General features: G+C 48.6%; 1 protein-coding gene and 1 long non-coding RNA gene across 6 annotated transcripts in view; one reads left to right on the top strand and one right to left on the bottom strand.

The window, feature by feature from the left end:
* The window catches only part of LOC116746983, a 78,170-nt gene extending 65,287 nt beyond the window's left edge, over positions 1-12,883 (top strand). For both annotated transcript variants that reach the window (XR_004347940.1, XR_004347939.1), the window contains 3 exons: positions 10,042-10,097; positions 11,221-11,350; positions 12,799-12,883. This is a non-coding gene — a long non-coding RNA (uncharacterized LOC116746983). The remainder of the gene's footprint in view (positions 1-10,041; positions 10,098-11,220; positions 11,351-12,798) is intronic.
* Positions 1-15,203, bottom strand: part of NHS (NHS actin remodeling regulator) — a 340,931-nt gene that overhangs the window by 61,356 nt on the left and 264,372 nt on the right. The gene's annotated exons all lie outside the window — the stretch shown is intronic.

The following is a 15,203-nucleotide window of genomic DNA, read 5'->3' as shown; positions in this document are numbered from 1 at the left end:
AGTCTTCTGGCCGCAGGCCCTCAGAACTATAGTTCTGCACACCTGCTCCTGATGCCCACTTGAACTTTGCCCCTCCCTTGCCCTGCTTTCTGTCTCCTGTGACCCCCCCGGCCCCCGACCCTCACTATTGAGCATTATCCTGCCCTCTACTTGCCATCTCCACTGTCTGCCTTCTTTCAAAGCATTGCTTAGCTTCCCTAGTTTTGCCCAGGGAGAGCACAGGCATTAAAGAACCCATTAAGGGGTGACTGGTGTTAAGGGAGGGAAACCAGACAGTGCTGGCGAGGAGAGGGACACGGTCCTTGCGACTCCTCCAAGAGCTCAAGGAAGAAGGCCTCCTTCCCGCCAACACAGCATTTAACCTATTATGTCTTCTTCATGCACACACTGAGCCTAAGACGGAGGTCACCCGTGAGTCAAAGATCAATTCTTATGGAAGGCACTGTTCCTAAGCAGGAAGAGTCTGATTAGGAAGTTACTGCACAGAGGAGCTCCTGAGCACCTGGGCAGCCTGCCAGCCTCAGGAATGGCGAGATGCCCCAGTCTGCTTTACCCTCCAGACCTACTATCTGGACAAGACCTACCCTGCATCTCCCAGTCTCGTCCTCTCCTTCTGCTTTTCCTTTTCTTCCCAGGGTGTGATTTGGGCGCATTCTGTCCCGCTGTTTATTCCTGTGCCGCAAACAAACTTTTGGTTCCTGTCCGATCCTTTTGTTTTTGAAATCTGGTCTAGCATTTCACTTTGTCTGGGAAGCCTTACATAAAACATGACACTCTACAGATAGATAAAGCAGGAAGGCAAACGTAAAAGAAGGGAAGATACTTTTGTAGAAGGGGCGGGCGGGAATAGAAGAAAGAAAATTGGCAAAACGCAGCCTTTTGATATTAGTCCCCCCCTCCCCCGGCACTGCATTTACAGCAGTTGTTTTTGTTTTTGTTTTCTTAAGCAGTCTTTAGCAGTGTTTTTTCCCCCCCCTAGAATAATACATCCTAACCACAAGGACCACCGGTAGAAACAAGGACATATTTCCAGAGATGCTAAAGAAACATCACATGGACAGGGTCAAAGGGACAATGCTATCTATGCCTCTAAAACAGTGCCGTCAAATAGAATTCTGTGATGATGAAATGCTGTATTAGCTGTACAGTCCAATGTGGTAACCACTAGCCACACTGGCTACCAAGTACCTTTAGTTTTATTTAACTTAAGTTTAAATAGCCACAGGTAGCTACTGTATTGTACAACCATAACCAGAGTGTACTATCTATCATATTCTTGCACCCTCAGCTACAGAGCAGATGACTCCCTTTGACCTAGATTTATTCTCACTTGGTGTTTTATCTCCGAGAGGACTTCAAGCCCGAGGGTTAGAGATCACAGGATTATCTTCCTGGGTAGGGGAAGAGTATTTTTAGGGGAAGGTTCTATGGGGCCAAGAATAAAGGCAGCAACTTTTCTTTCTTGCGTTACTCTATAACCTCAACCCTGTCACTGGAGACCATAAGTGCTTGGTGAACCAGTCAGGGGTCATTGAGATGAGGTGTGGGAGGCCTCGGGGTAGAAAGGGTGGGCCACATCTGGATCAGAGCTCTCCTTCTCTCATGTGTAGAGTAGGGGGAAGTGCTGAAGACAGAGCCTTTATTTAGCCCCCCTCAGAGGAATGCTCTGGTTCAGTGACCAGGACTGATTGAAAAGTCAGCCTCTCCCTGGATGCAGAGGTCAGCTCCCACCCAACAGGACAGAGGTCATTACCAAACTCAGCGGAGATGGCTGTGAATTCATGTGCTAGTGACAGCTGGGAGAAGGGACAGAGCAGAAAGCTTGCCTGGTGGAAAGAAGAGGCAGGGAGTTCAGTGGATAGTCCCTGAAGTAGAGGGACTTCTGAGCACCTCCTCTCCCAGGCTCATCCTTTCAGCGGGAAGGCAGAAGCCAGGATTTGGGGCTGGACCCAGGTGACTTGGGGGTAGACCAGAGAGCCTTATAGCCCCTCATTCCCTCAGCACCACAGACCAGACGCTCAGGGTCTTACATTTTGATAGCCCCTCAGAAACGAGGTTGAGTGGCCGTGGCCCCTCCATCTTTGTGTGGGGAACAGCTTTTGCTTTCAGTTTTGTCCTTTGGTTACAGAGCATTCATTACCTAGTACTGTGTGTCCACCAGAGGCAGGCAGACAGGCACTAATGGAGCTCTTCTAGGGAAAACTATCCCGTTTTCCTTCTTTAAAAAGTCGATTCCTTTTCCTAAGTAACAGTTCAACAAAAGTTGAATCCACTCACTCATAAGCTCGCTGCGCCACTGCCAGTGCAAGGTTGTCCCACATCTTCAGGTTCACCCTGCCCCCTTTTCTTCCCTACTTAACAATTTCACCCTGGCTGAGCCATGCAAGGTAGTAGGTTTAGTTCTCTTACTTAACGTTTGGTCTCATAAAAAGAATACAATGAGAAGCAAGAAGGTCTCTCCTCAGCTTATTTGGGTATATCCAGGGAACTGTCCGGTAGGCAGAATTCTTGGGGTAGCCCCCAAGATTCATTCCTGCCTTCTCGTGTACATAACCTGTATAGTCCCCTCCCCTTGAGTGTAGGTGGAATCTGTGAATTATGGGATTTTAAGATCCCTCTTCAATTGACTTTGAGTTGATCAAAAGGGGGATAACTAGTGTGGTGTATCTGGTCTAATCAGGTGAGCCCTTAAAAAAAAAAAAAAAAAGACAAGCAGAAGCAGTGATACTCTCCTGTTGGCCTTGAAAAAGCAAACTGCCACATTGTAGGGAAGGCCAGGTGGCAAGTAATGGGGCCTCTAGGAGCTGAGGGCCTCGGTCCTACAAACCTCAAGGAACTGAATTCTGCCGACAACCCAGAGGCCCCTGAGCCTCAGATGAGAACTCAGCCCCAACCAAAACTTGGATGGCAAGCCAAGGGGACCCTGAGCAAAAGACCCAGTTAACCCGTGCCCAGATTCCTGAGCCACAGAAATTTCAAGATCGTAAGTGGGCGCTGTTTTAAGCTGCTACGTTTGTGGCAATATGTTGTACGATATTAGAAAAGGAACACACCCTCCCACTATTTCATCTGCTTCCCTACAGCCAGTTTCTTGCCTTGCCTGGTATTTGTCCTCTCCTTCCTCTGTCACTCCTCCCAGGGAAGGGGCAGATAATGGCACAGGTTACAGTGGGAAATAGGGCTATATATGTCTCGTTTTTATCCCCTACACAGGAAAAAGGTTATGTGCATGTTACCAGTTTTCCTGTCCAAGACTGTAGGCTCTTGCAGGGAGCTCCAGCCGTATGCTAAGCACTGCGCCAGGTGCGTTATACTCATGGTACCTTCACACCACCCAGAGATTAAAGCAGTGCTCCCATTTTACCAATGAGGAAACAGAAGCCCAGAGAAAGTGAGTAAATGTGCAAAGTCACACACCTGGCATGTAGAAGATCTGGGATTAGAAACCATCTCTGGCTTCCAAGCTGCTGTTTTTCCCCAAACCGATATTGAGATAAATTTGCCTAAACTAAGGCTGATTGGGGGAGGGGGATGTGAAGTGGCTGTCTGCCACGTGAAAAGTATCTAGTGCTTCTCAAAAAAAGAAAGAAGTAAAGGATTCATAACTGCTACTCTGTCAGTCACCCATAGCGTTAGGTGTAACCAAGAACTGAGTGAATCTTTCACAAAGTGCCCAGGAGATAGGTCATATTCCAGAAATACAAAGAGCACTACAAACAGATACCATAAAACCAAACTGCTGAAAGAAAATGCCATTGTAGGAAACATCCACAGGGCAGTGAAAAGTCTTTCTAGACTGAACTTAGCTGATCCCCCTGTCGAACTCTGAAGATAATGGGATTGTCTAGACCTTGACTCGTAGTGATGTACTGACAGCATGGATGTGGTCACTGGGTTCATCTGAAATGAGCTGACTTGGAAACTGAGGAAGATTGGCATCTGCCCCTCTCTTGGAAAGGCCAGGGTCATTTCTTTCTTTTTTTTTTTTTTTCTTTAAGTACGTATGTACGTATGTATTTATTTAGGCTGTGCCGGCTCTTAGTTGCGGCATGCGCGTGCGGGATCCAGTTCCCTGACGAGGGATCGAACCCAGGTCTCCTGCATTGGGAGCGCAGATTCTTAGCCACTGGACCACCAGGGAAGTCCCCAGGTTCACTTCTACGGACGGGTGGAGGCTCGGCTTTAGGAATTGTCGGGAGGGGGTAAAAATCAGGGGCGAATACAACCTTGCGCCATGCCTCTCCAGCCCCCGGTCTAGGGTTGGTACTTGTTCAGTACTGCCTTTCCTGGCCTCATGAGCTTATCACTCCCTTAAAGCTTGACTGCCCTTAGAGGAGTGCAAAATGCTTATTCTTGGCCTCTCTTCCTAGAAGGCCCCTCTACCCCGAGTCCCCATACCTGCCGCTGGCTCTCTCCGCAAGCTACTCCTTCTTCCTTCTCCCAGGCTCTCAAGAATTTATAAGGGGAAGGTGACAGCTGAAATCAAAGTCTGAATGTTACATGTCGTGAAAATTTCAGAAAAATGTGCAGAGCGACGCAGACACGGAATTTCTACCCCTTCGGGGGGGGAAGGGATTTTTTAAAATGTTCTTAGAGTGTCCACAGGACTAACTACCCACATGTACCTCGCTAACCTTCCTTCCCACCCTTCCACCCATCACACCCACCCCCATCACACCGCTTTCTTGCTGGGAACACAAACCGTCCATCCCGATGCCTTCTGACAGGAAGCAGCAAGGAACACGTTTAGCACATCACTGTATTAATGAGCATCTGAAATTGCATCACAGATACGTCGGCGGTTTGCTCTCTGGGTCCCTGCTAGGCTGCAGCCGATCCTCAGCAGTCACCAGCTTGGTAAGCAAAATGGAAATCTCAGCGTCTCTGGTGCTACTGCCTGACTTCCCAGATCCGTCAGGGAGCAAGGGAGGGGCTTTCTCCACTCCTCGAAACTATTCATCCCCCCCCCCCCCCCCCCCCGCCAACTCTGCTTGGCAGTGTGGAGGAGGGAGCAGGGTAGGGAGCACCAAGGCTCCTGCTACCTGTTGAACAACCCAGCGCCAGAGCCAGGTGCCCACAGTCTGCCCCTGCTGGGCTTCCTTTTCCGCAGAACCACAGTAATTCAGACTTGTTCCCCACTGTGGACAAAGCATCCACCATGGACCCCTCAGCATCGGAAAAACCTAGGCTTCCTGCCAAGTTCCAGCACCCACAGAATAGGAGAACGTGGCTGTGTATTTATTTACGCGCGAAGAGGAGCCAGAGCGATTTTTCCCATATAAGTGTTTCTCTAACTTCTAAAACGAAATGATGCTTCACACTAGGAGTACTGTTTAATTATTGCTGCTGTTGTTTCAGTGTTCGACATCCTGTGGAAAGGCCACCAGAGGCCTGGGTTCTACTCGCAGTTCTGTGCCCTTGGGCAAGTCACTGAACGTTCCCAGGATTCAAGTTCCCCATCTTTACAAATCAGGGTTTGGCCTTCCTGCTGTCTGACAGAGTCCTGTCTGCTCTGTTCATGCCTCTGCTTTCTACCAGTCACCGAAATTAAATGAGGTTGCATCAGCCCCCCCAGAAAGACTCTGTATTCAAGCTATGGCAGGATGCACTGGGGGAAAGAGCCTGGCCTCTGGGATGGAACGGTGCTGATTCAGCACAGCAGCAGTGGATCCAGAACAAGGGCCTGAAATCTCTGGGCCTCTGTAAGTGGGGATCCTAGAGCCTTCACAGAATGGTTCGTAGGATCCAGGGAGATGATGAAGTCCTTGACATGTCCCTTGCTTACTAAATATTAGTTCCCCTTCCTGCGGTGGGAACAGAAGAAGATGAAGAAGCCAGGATTGGGGTCCAAGTTCAAAGTGCAGAACACACCCCTTAGAGGCGAGGGAGTTGGGATATTTATCTACCACTTCCTATCAATCATTGGTTGAAGGCTGCCTAGGTGCCAGAACAGTATTTCCCTGGTACTTCCAGAAAAGCAGGCTCCTTAGTCAGAGAAGGAATGCAGGGCGTGGGAGCTGTAAGTCAGGCTGCTGTGCACTGAAGTAATAAGGGTGGGGGAATGTGGACAGAGCACTAATAGTCTTGGGGGTTTTAGGAGTGTGGCCCTTAGAGGACAAGCGTTTGCACTTCAGACTGGGGAGGTCTTGATTGCTCTCCTGGCTAATTGTTAAAGTTCTCCAGTGCCAAAGTAGCTTAACGTGGATTTGTTGTCAAAAATCCCCCAAGAGTGGCAGTGAAAAACCCCTGGTCACACAACTCTGGATCCTGGTTGGAACATTAGCTGGGAGGGCCACGGCCTGGAGGCCTGGCTGAGGGGAGGCTGCCTTCTGTAGAGGCATGGACTAGGGGCTCTGGCTATGCCCAGGGTCCTGCCTCCTGTGTGGCACTGGGCAGGTCACTGGACCTCCTACAGCCTCTTTCCAACTCTGGAGTTTTAGGCATGATATGGTAGCCCAGGTTCCTCTTGCATACTTGCTGCCCCAGACCTGGAATCAGCCCTCTCCCCAAGAAGTCCTGGCTCTTCTCGGAGGGAACAGGCTTTAGGGACCGCATTCTGCACGCCAGGGGTATTCATCGTTGCTGGGTTGTCGTTGACTCTAAGCTTCTTCGATAGACAAGACCAGAAAATAGGTGAGTTTTAGAAGGTGAAGATAAATCATGTGTTGAAACCGCTATTTCCAATTCAAATCTTAAGATTACGGGTTTCAATCTAACTTTCTTGATTTTATAATTGATCTCTTTTCTCTTAGGCTGAAAATCTTGATTCTTAACGACAGTGGCATAATTTCTTACTTGAGTAGTCTCAAAATGACTACAATAAGACAACTGAATTCAGTTTTAGATACCTTTTTGTTTTGCTTTTTGTCTTTAGGATATTTTCTACTAGAGGTGGACAGTAAGAAGTACTCTGTTTAAAAGTCACATGAAATGATTGAAGGTGTTGAATCCAATAATTGTTAAGGTTCTGTATATTCCTTTGGGTGCGTGAAATGAGAGAAACAAGAGAGGCTCCCGACTGCCCCATTCAGGTGGATGTAGTTCGTAAATTACTAAAAATCCGTCTACAGCTTCTGCATTTTTAATTTACGGCTTACTTGAGAAAAACATACGAGCCCTCTTGTACTTCACGCTCATCTGCCCCGTGTGTTGCCATATTTAGAAAACTAGGAGTTCCTTCCCTTCCCTCCTTGCCTCTGGGATGTTCTGCCACTGGCCCTCGGAGGGGCTGGACTGGCTTTGTTGAGTACCAGCGCAGAGAAGCCCACGTAGTGATGAGGAGAGCCTTTAATCTCCAGAAGACTTGAAAACTCAAGCCTGGAGGTCTTGACATTTAGCCCAGAGATCAAACACGTATGTTGGTACCTGCAGGGAAGAGGGAAATGAACTAGCCATTTTTGAATCCAGAGCCTCTGATGGAAACTCCATAAGCAATGGCAGACTCTACGGAAGGCCGTGGGCCCATCAGAAGCTGAGTAGCCTGTCCTAGGGAATCTCTCTAAGGATGTGGGTGAGTGGACCACACACAGCGATCAGACTACGTCACCTATGAATGTCTGTAAATGAGTCCAAATACCAAGACACTAGGCTGTACCATATGAAATGGATATTTTTGTAGGTCAAAATGGTTAGAAATATTGCTGATTTCATCTGGTTCAACTGTATAGCTCTTAAATAAGCAAATGAGAATCCAAGAACTCAGCAATCTTTCGAAAGAGATAAATGACCCCCTACTTCTCCCTCCCAGGTTTCAGGCATTTGTCATGTTTCCCTTCTCAGGTTGATTTGCTAAGGAGGCAGGTAGAGTGAGAGGAAAAGAGAGAAAAAAGCTATAGCAGGCAGCTGGTTCTAGAGGGTCGCATTAGAGGACAAGGGACTTGGGCCCCAGCGCTGGCTGGCACAGTTCAGAGGCTCACCAGTAGATCTTGACCCCAGTCCTGCCGAGCGTACCGGAGTCCCTGTCTAATCACATTTGGGTCTGGGAAACGGAATGTGTAACCTCTTATTAAGTTCAAGGTACATACTGTGCAGGTGTACTTTAAAGAGAAGGAGATGCCATCAGTGCCCTCAGGAATGTCTAACCTGGTAGCCACATTAGACAGGTTAGATGATGAGCCCAGTGGGACCAAGTGTGCCCCCTGCGAACGGTACAGAGTGCCATACAGGTCTAAGAGAAACGCTCTCTGGTTCGGGAAGGGGTACAGGGAAGAGGTAGTCTTGAAGTGGAGTCAGGGTTGATAGAATTAGCAGGGAGGTTGGAAAACGCTGGAAGAGAACCGTATGAAATTTCCATTTTGAGGTAAGAAACGTCTGAATATTGGCGATTTCCTATGAGGCAACCCAGTATGAAGGTTGGAAAGAGTGTCAGTGCAGGTCCCAGGAGGAGTTTACTGCCGCTGGACCAGGGATTGTGTGAAGCAAAGGGGGCAGGTTAGGGGCTGCCAAGAAGGAAGACAACACTACTTAGTGAGCATGATGTGCATGGACCAGACACCGAGATAGGCTCTGGATAATATCATTTGGTTCCCACAGTAAACCCAGGAAACACATTTGATTATCTCTAATTTGCTGAATAGGCACAGAGAGGTTAAGAACTTGCCCAAGGCCCCAGAGGTTATAAATGGGAGAGCCAGGACTCAAAGTGAGTACATCTGAGTCCGAAGCCCCATACCCCTTTCTGCCTTGCTACCCGGCTTTCTAACCCACACCACTGCCCCACACAGGAGCAGATATCCGTGTGGGAAGGCCACGGTCATCCTGGAAAGGAAGACTGAAGTCATTCAGTGGAGAGCCCTGCTGGCCGGGTTGAGGAACCTGCTATATGACGGGGAGTGTCGTAGGTGCCCCACAGCAGAGCTCAAGACAAGCTGTTTGTTTAAGGATAGAGATGGGCTTCCTTGTTTATTTTTTGCATCTTCCACCTAAGCAACGGGTCTAGAATATGGACCTGTATGTTATAGGAGCTCAAGTATTTTGGTTGAATGGATGTGATTCAACTCCATAAATGATTCAGGCTATACATCTTTGTGGCCCTTTCTCTCTCCTTTACTCTACCTTTCTTTCTTTTATAAATTCTACTCACTGCCCAGCTCAAGTTGTACCTTCTCCATGAATCCATTCAAGATTCATGGACCCCAGGGCCCAATAGGTTCATTCATTTATTGAGCAGTGAGTGATTAAGGACTTGCCGTGTGCCAGGCACTGCCAGTGGTGGACATGACAGACACAGTCCTTGCCCTCGTGGAGGTCACATCCAGGAAGGAGGAAGGCTAGGAAGTAAAAAACTGACTGATAAGGAAGGATCTAATCGGGTAATAATAGGCACTCTGATGAAATAAAGCACGGGGGTGAGAGAGAGCAAGGCTACTGGGAGGCACGGCATGGAGTAAATGACAGTAGATGACCAGGAAGGCCTGAGATTCTCAACTAGGCATCAGAGATGCCAAAGTAAGGGAGAGAGAGAGGGTGCCTGTCCATGTGGCACTGACCTCTAGAGGAATGAGCTCTTCCCCTAGCTGAGTGTGGCAGTCTGGCCTAGCTCGTTACCAAAGTCATCTCCTCTTTTTCGGCACGCAGCTGGACTACATTTCCCAGCCTCCCTTACAGTTGGGTGTAGCCATGTGTTGAGGTCTAGCAGTGACACGTGAGCAGAAGCGATCTGCACCACTTCCAGCATAGCTCGTAAAAATCTCCCACATGTTTTCCTGCATGTTCTTGAGACCTTAGAAGCCATATACTGAAGATGGTAGTTTCACAAGATAAAAAAGAGCCTGGATCCTTGAACTCCGGCTCGGAGAGCAGCTACCCACCAGTGACGAAAAACCCATTTTGGACATTATGCAAGTGAAGAAATGAACCTGAATTTTATCAAGCCAGTGAAACAGTGGGGGTTATTTGTTTTGACAGCTCACGTTACACTAAGTCACTGAAGTCACTGTGTCATTGCCATGGCTATTCATTTGACCCATTCTCAGCCTAGGACATGGTCTTATCATATTACTGTTTACCTTTGTACCCTTAGTTCCCTTTTTCTTTCTGTAGGTCGCACCCCCTCAACTCAGATGGCAACAGTGCAGTCAGAGGCCTGCCCTTCCAAGGTGAGTGCTTTGATATCTTATCTGCTCATTAAAGCGGGATTCCGCTTTCACCGCTGCATCCTGTCAATGGGTGCTTTTATGGCCCTTTGAGTCGTTATGTACTTTTAGGTAGGGGAATGATCGACGTTTTCTCTTTCAGTGGGCTTAGAAGACGTGTTTTCTAGACTACCACAAATACAGTCCTTCCCCGAATTATGATCATTTCCGAATTGGTGGGGCCTGGTCAATATGACAGTACTGCTTACACAGGTGTAGCTGCTTATCTCCCTGTCAGACTGTTGACTTTTTCAGGACAAAAAGAGTACTTCTTGTCTATATCTCAGCACGAGGCACAGTCAGGCACATAGTAGGTGCTCAGTAAATGCTTGCTGAAGGAACGAATAGGGTTATTTAATGTTGTTAAACACACTGATGTGCTATGGACGTAATCTGCACAAGTTTTTGTTCTTCAGGATGCATCTTTAAAGCCCCCCCCCCCCCCCCCCCCCCCCCGCCCCGTCAGTTTACAGTCAGCATTAACAAAAGCTTTTCCTTGAAAACCGAATGCATAGAAGTCAGGCTGAATTCCGAGTCGCTCTGGGGCGTCCAAAGAAATGAGGATTGTGCGGGAGGGCACACTAAGTAGGACTCTGCTTTCCTGCTGCTTTGCTAAGTGCTGGCTTTTCCCCACCTTTGTTCTTTCTTCCCAAACTCTACCTCCAAATTATCCCTGGGAGTCTCCAGGCAGAGTCATTCTTTATCCTGACACACGCCTCCCGAAGTCACCTACCCAGTGAAAGCTGCAAGCACCCACTCAGCCAAAATACTGGGCTCGATCTCTCTCCAAGGCCAATACCCAGGCAATGCACGCGCAGCTGGGTATTGGCCTTGGAGAGAAAGGCAGTGCCTTCTCAGCGCCCTCAGAGCAAGTCGCCCAGCCCCACACAGGCTCTCGCCTTCACACTGCCCTCCTGCTCCAGATAGATAGCAACTTGTCTTTGAGTGTCACAAAGCAGAGCTTCGCTGGTCAGAGACACCAAGGCCAGACTGATATGGCAAAAGAGCAAGATCAGGAAAAGAACAGGCTATACTGTATAACCTTGAAGAGTAAAGAAATTCTTTTATGGTTGTTTTTCTTTTACAGCCTCAGACCCACGCAGCAGTACGAATTGAGGTTAAAACGCAGATGCCACTAACCTGCACACCAAATGGCATGAGTCAGTGACACCAGCTCCGAGACCTGTTTTGAGCCCAAGCAACCGTCCAGGTCACACGTAGGTCACCTTGCTTTGATCTAACAACAGACTGACCTCAGAAAGAGGCACTTCTGACAGAATTTCACCCACTGAAGAAACAGCTGGCTAGTCCGTTTCTCTTCCCAGTAATAAATGAGAAGCACTTATTACTTCATTACACTTACCCAACCCACAGACCACCTTCTAAACTGGCTGTTTCCCGAAAGCTGCCAGTGAATTCAATCAAAGGTATAGATTCAGTCCTGCGTAGACATGGGACAGACCCCTTTTAGTGGGCTGTCATGGGGCCCCCTTCTGTCATTTCTGCAGGGAATTAGATATTAGGGCAAGGATGTTTACATGAAGAGGTGAAGAGAGTGGAGAGAAGGCAGGTGGTACTTAAACAAAACGTGGCGATCTCCTTTTAGTTAAGAATGAGGTTCAGCCAATGTTCTCTTTTCTTAAAACAAGTTTTCTATAAAGGCTGTCAAAGCAATAGCTTCGGTGAGCACATTTATTTACCTCTTATCCACGCGTAAAGGTTTGTTCTTTCCAGAACAATAGCCACCTGGGACAAGTGACATGCAGAGGTGTCCAGATACCCATCTCTCTCACCACTGCGTCAGCTTACCAGTGTGCCCTCCCAGGTCTTCAGGTATTGGCTGCTGGCTAAAGCCCATTCCAGAAATACCAGTGTCCTGTGTGGTGGCGTTTTCTGCAGACCCACAGAAGGCAGGATCTACTGGGACTTTCCAGGCAAACTGCCTTTTCAGGGATAGCAGACTCCAGAAGATCCCTCCTCCTGGGGTGCATTCAAGCCAGTGGCCCGGAGCAGGCCGTTCAGGGTCTGAACTGTAGGACTGTCAGGGCCTTTCTAGTAACAAATATGGACTTGAGCTTTTGTATTGATTTGGATAGACCCCAAAAGGCTCATCTCAACAATTAAGAAAATCCTAGTTGAATATTTACTTGTTAGCTAGGACTCCCAGACCGTTAGGCCCTCCCTTCGCCTCCTGCTTCCCTGGACCGCACGTCTCCATCACGCTCTTACTCCACTTCCTTTCTCTGTCCCCTTCACACTCCTTTCCCTTTTGTCCTGGGCGAGGGCCTGGGTCTCTAACAGACCAAGACTAGCCTGCCCTTTTTGGATATGTTACATTTTTCAGCCTGTAAAGAAAGTCCTGGTGGTGGGGGGGTTTTTTTGTTGCGGTTTTTCTTCCATTTGGTGTACAGGGCCAAAGTCGTAGCTATTATGGCCATGACAAGAATGAAATCATTGAGTACTGAGAAAAGTCAAACCAAGAAAGGAATGACTTGTCATTCTCTGATCTTCACTCTTTATCCACTAACACACACACACACACACACACACACACACACACACACACACACACACCCCAACGATGCTCACGCAACAGGTATTAGTCAGGCACCTGCGTGGCCCGCCATTGAGTAACGTTCACCCTTGTTCCTACAACTTATTTCAGGCCTGCTTCTCCCGCTTTCACGTGCGGACGATGATCGTGATGTCGACAACAACTTGCCATCTTTCTCTGAACACTCACTCAACAAATAATTACCATCTTTCTCTGAACACTCACTCAACAAATGATTACTGTGCATCCACTGAGTGCTCTCCCTCCCTGAGGCACTGAGGTATGAAGTCTCTGTCCTCCTGGAGCTTGCTGTCTAGTAGGAGACACAGGGGACAGATAAACACATAGATACGATATCAGGTGGTATATGTTCTGTGAGGAAGCAAAGAAGTGGGGTAAAGGACTCAAGACTGGTGTAGCAGACGGGCTCGGTGCCTTGCCAGCATCCCCGCGGCATTCACCTGGGCACGCGGAGGCTGCTCCCCGTGAGCCCCTGAGGCCCTCTGCCTGGGGGCAGTTATTTTTCTGGCCGTGGGAGAACGCTTGGTCCCCAAGCGGGGTAATAAGCAAGAGGTATTAGAGAACATCTTTCTCACTTTCCTCATCTCATAGTTACGATATCTCCTTTAGTCCTTTCTTTCACTATTTCCTCCAGTTGGTTCACTTCTCGTTTCTCTGATGGCTCTTTTTCTGAGAGTTCTGCCATTTAAATAAAATGCGTCTACCACTGATTGGGGCAGGGAAGCTGGACCGTCCACAGCCCTGCTTAGGGAGGCAGCCTCCAGGCGAAAAGCCGCAGGCTCCCTGCAGTGGCGCCCCCCTCCCCCAAATTCTTTTAGAAGATGGGAGACAGATCATCTTCTCCTGCTCCATCGCCATCATCATTGTCAAGGACACCTTCTCCTGAGAACCCATTATCTGCTGAACTTCGGGCCATTTGTTTGACCGTCATCATCTCTGACCCTCACACCAACTCTGAAAACCAGACAGTAACTACAGCCCAGCCCAGGGAGGCAACCTTCCCTCCCACAGCAGCCGAGGCGCTCCCCTCATTCCTCTGGCTACACGGGACACACCTCAGCAGCGACTCCCGTGGCCACAGTGCCCTCACCATGCATTCTGGGCCCTGCCAAGGCAGTTACTTTGATCCTGAATAGGAGACTCCAGATCACACGGGATGTGCAGTTCTTTTTAGGCAGCTGGCATGAGCTTAGCACAGATGCCTCCCGGAGCAGGACTGCTTTGCTGCCTCCTGGGAGGTCCATCATCAAAACCTCCTGCCCTGACCCACATCGCGACTCTCTCCATTTGTGCTTCTGGCGGGAGCTACCAGGTAACCGACGTGTGGGAGTCTATGAGTGCTTCATTTGGCTCAGAGTTCCTGGTGGAGGAGCTGGCGTCTCAAAGTTGGTTAGCAGTGAGCGAGCCCTGAGGTGTTAGCTATGAAGGCCTGAAAGGTGGGCACAACTGGGCTGCGGTCTGTGTGGGTGGTCCCCAGGAAGTCCCCTAGCGTCTCTAGGATTCCGGTTTCTCTCAGGCTGGAAGCAATCACGGATAGTTTTTAGGGCTCCGTTTCACCCCCTTTCTTGTCCTTAGTGATTACCAAATGTCTACGTGTACATCTACGTTTTCAGCTTCCTACGTAGTCAGACTGAGGCCGAACGACAGAGTGTCAGCTACTAGCCAGTGGGACACAGGCAGAATTAATGTACACCACTTCAAGGCTTGGTCCTTATAAAACCTCCCAGGAGCCTTGCTTCTCTCTTTTCCTCCACTGCTTGGGAACTGCACATTCTAGGCTTACGTCAGACTGCGTGTGAGGAAGAAACAGAACTATTATTGTCTTAAAGCACTGAGCTTTGTTGGTTTGTCTGTTAGCATAGCATAGCGTAGCCTATCCTGACTAATACATTCTCTTTTATTCTGCCTATTCATTCATTCATCCACTCATTCAGATGTCATTGGTTCACTTGATATTAATTAAGTGCCTACTACATGGCTGGACACTAGTACTTTAGCATGAATATACCTTGGGTTCTTCCCCTGGAGAAGAGGTGGCTATCTAGGTGAGGAGATGGAGATGGGAGCAGAGACGATAATGATAATAATACAGTGTGATAAGTGTGTACAGGGTGCATAACACTGTGTTATGTGCAGAGAAATAAACATTCAGAGGCCTTTACCTTTAGAAAACTTCAACTATACTCTCTTTCTAGTTTCATTCTTTATCCTTTTTTCTAGACAGTGCTCACCCCTGCATACTGTGCCAGTTCTAAAAAAAAAAAAAAAAAAACAGAACAAAACCAAAAACTGCATTTACCACCACTCTGTCCTTCCTACCAGCCCATCCTCCCAAATCCACCTCCATGAAGTACCATTTCTATAGGTCATGCCCCCGTCTGAAAATCATTCGGGGCGGGGGGGGGGGGGGGGGGGGGGGGGGGGGGGGGGGGGGGGGGGGGAGGGGTCTCTCTTTCATTGCCCACATAAGGTCCAAACTCCTTAATCTGGCATTG

Source organism: Phocoena sinus, chromosome X (assembly GCF_008692025.1).
Source record: "Phocoena sinus isolate mPhoSin1 chromosome X, mPhoSin1.pri, whole genome shotgun sequence".
In the NCBI taxonomy this organism is placed as follows: domain Eukaryota; kingdom Metazoa; phylum Chordata; class Mammalia; order Artiodactyla; family Phocoenidae; genus Phocoena; species Phocoena sinus.
The sequence above is the reverse complement of the archived record's forward strand: the minus strand, read 5'-3'. Positions and strand labels throughout refer to the sequence as shown.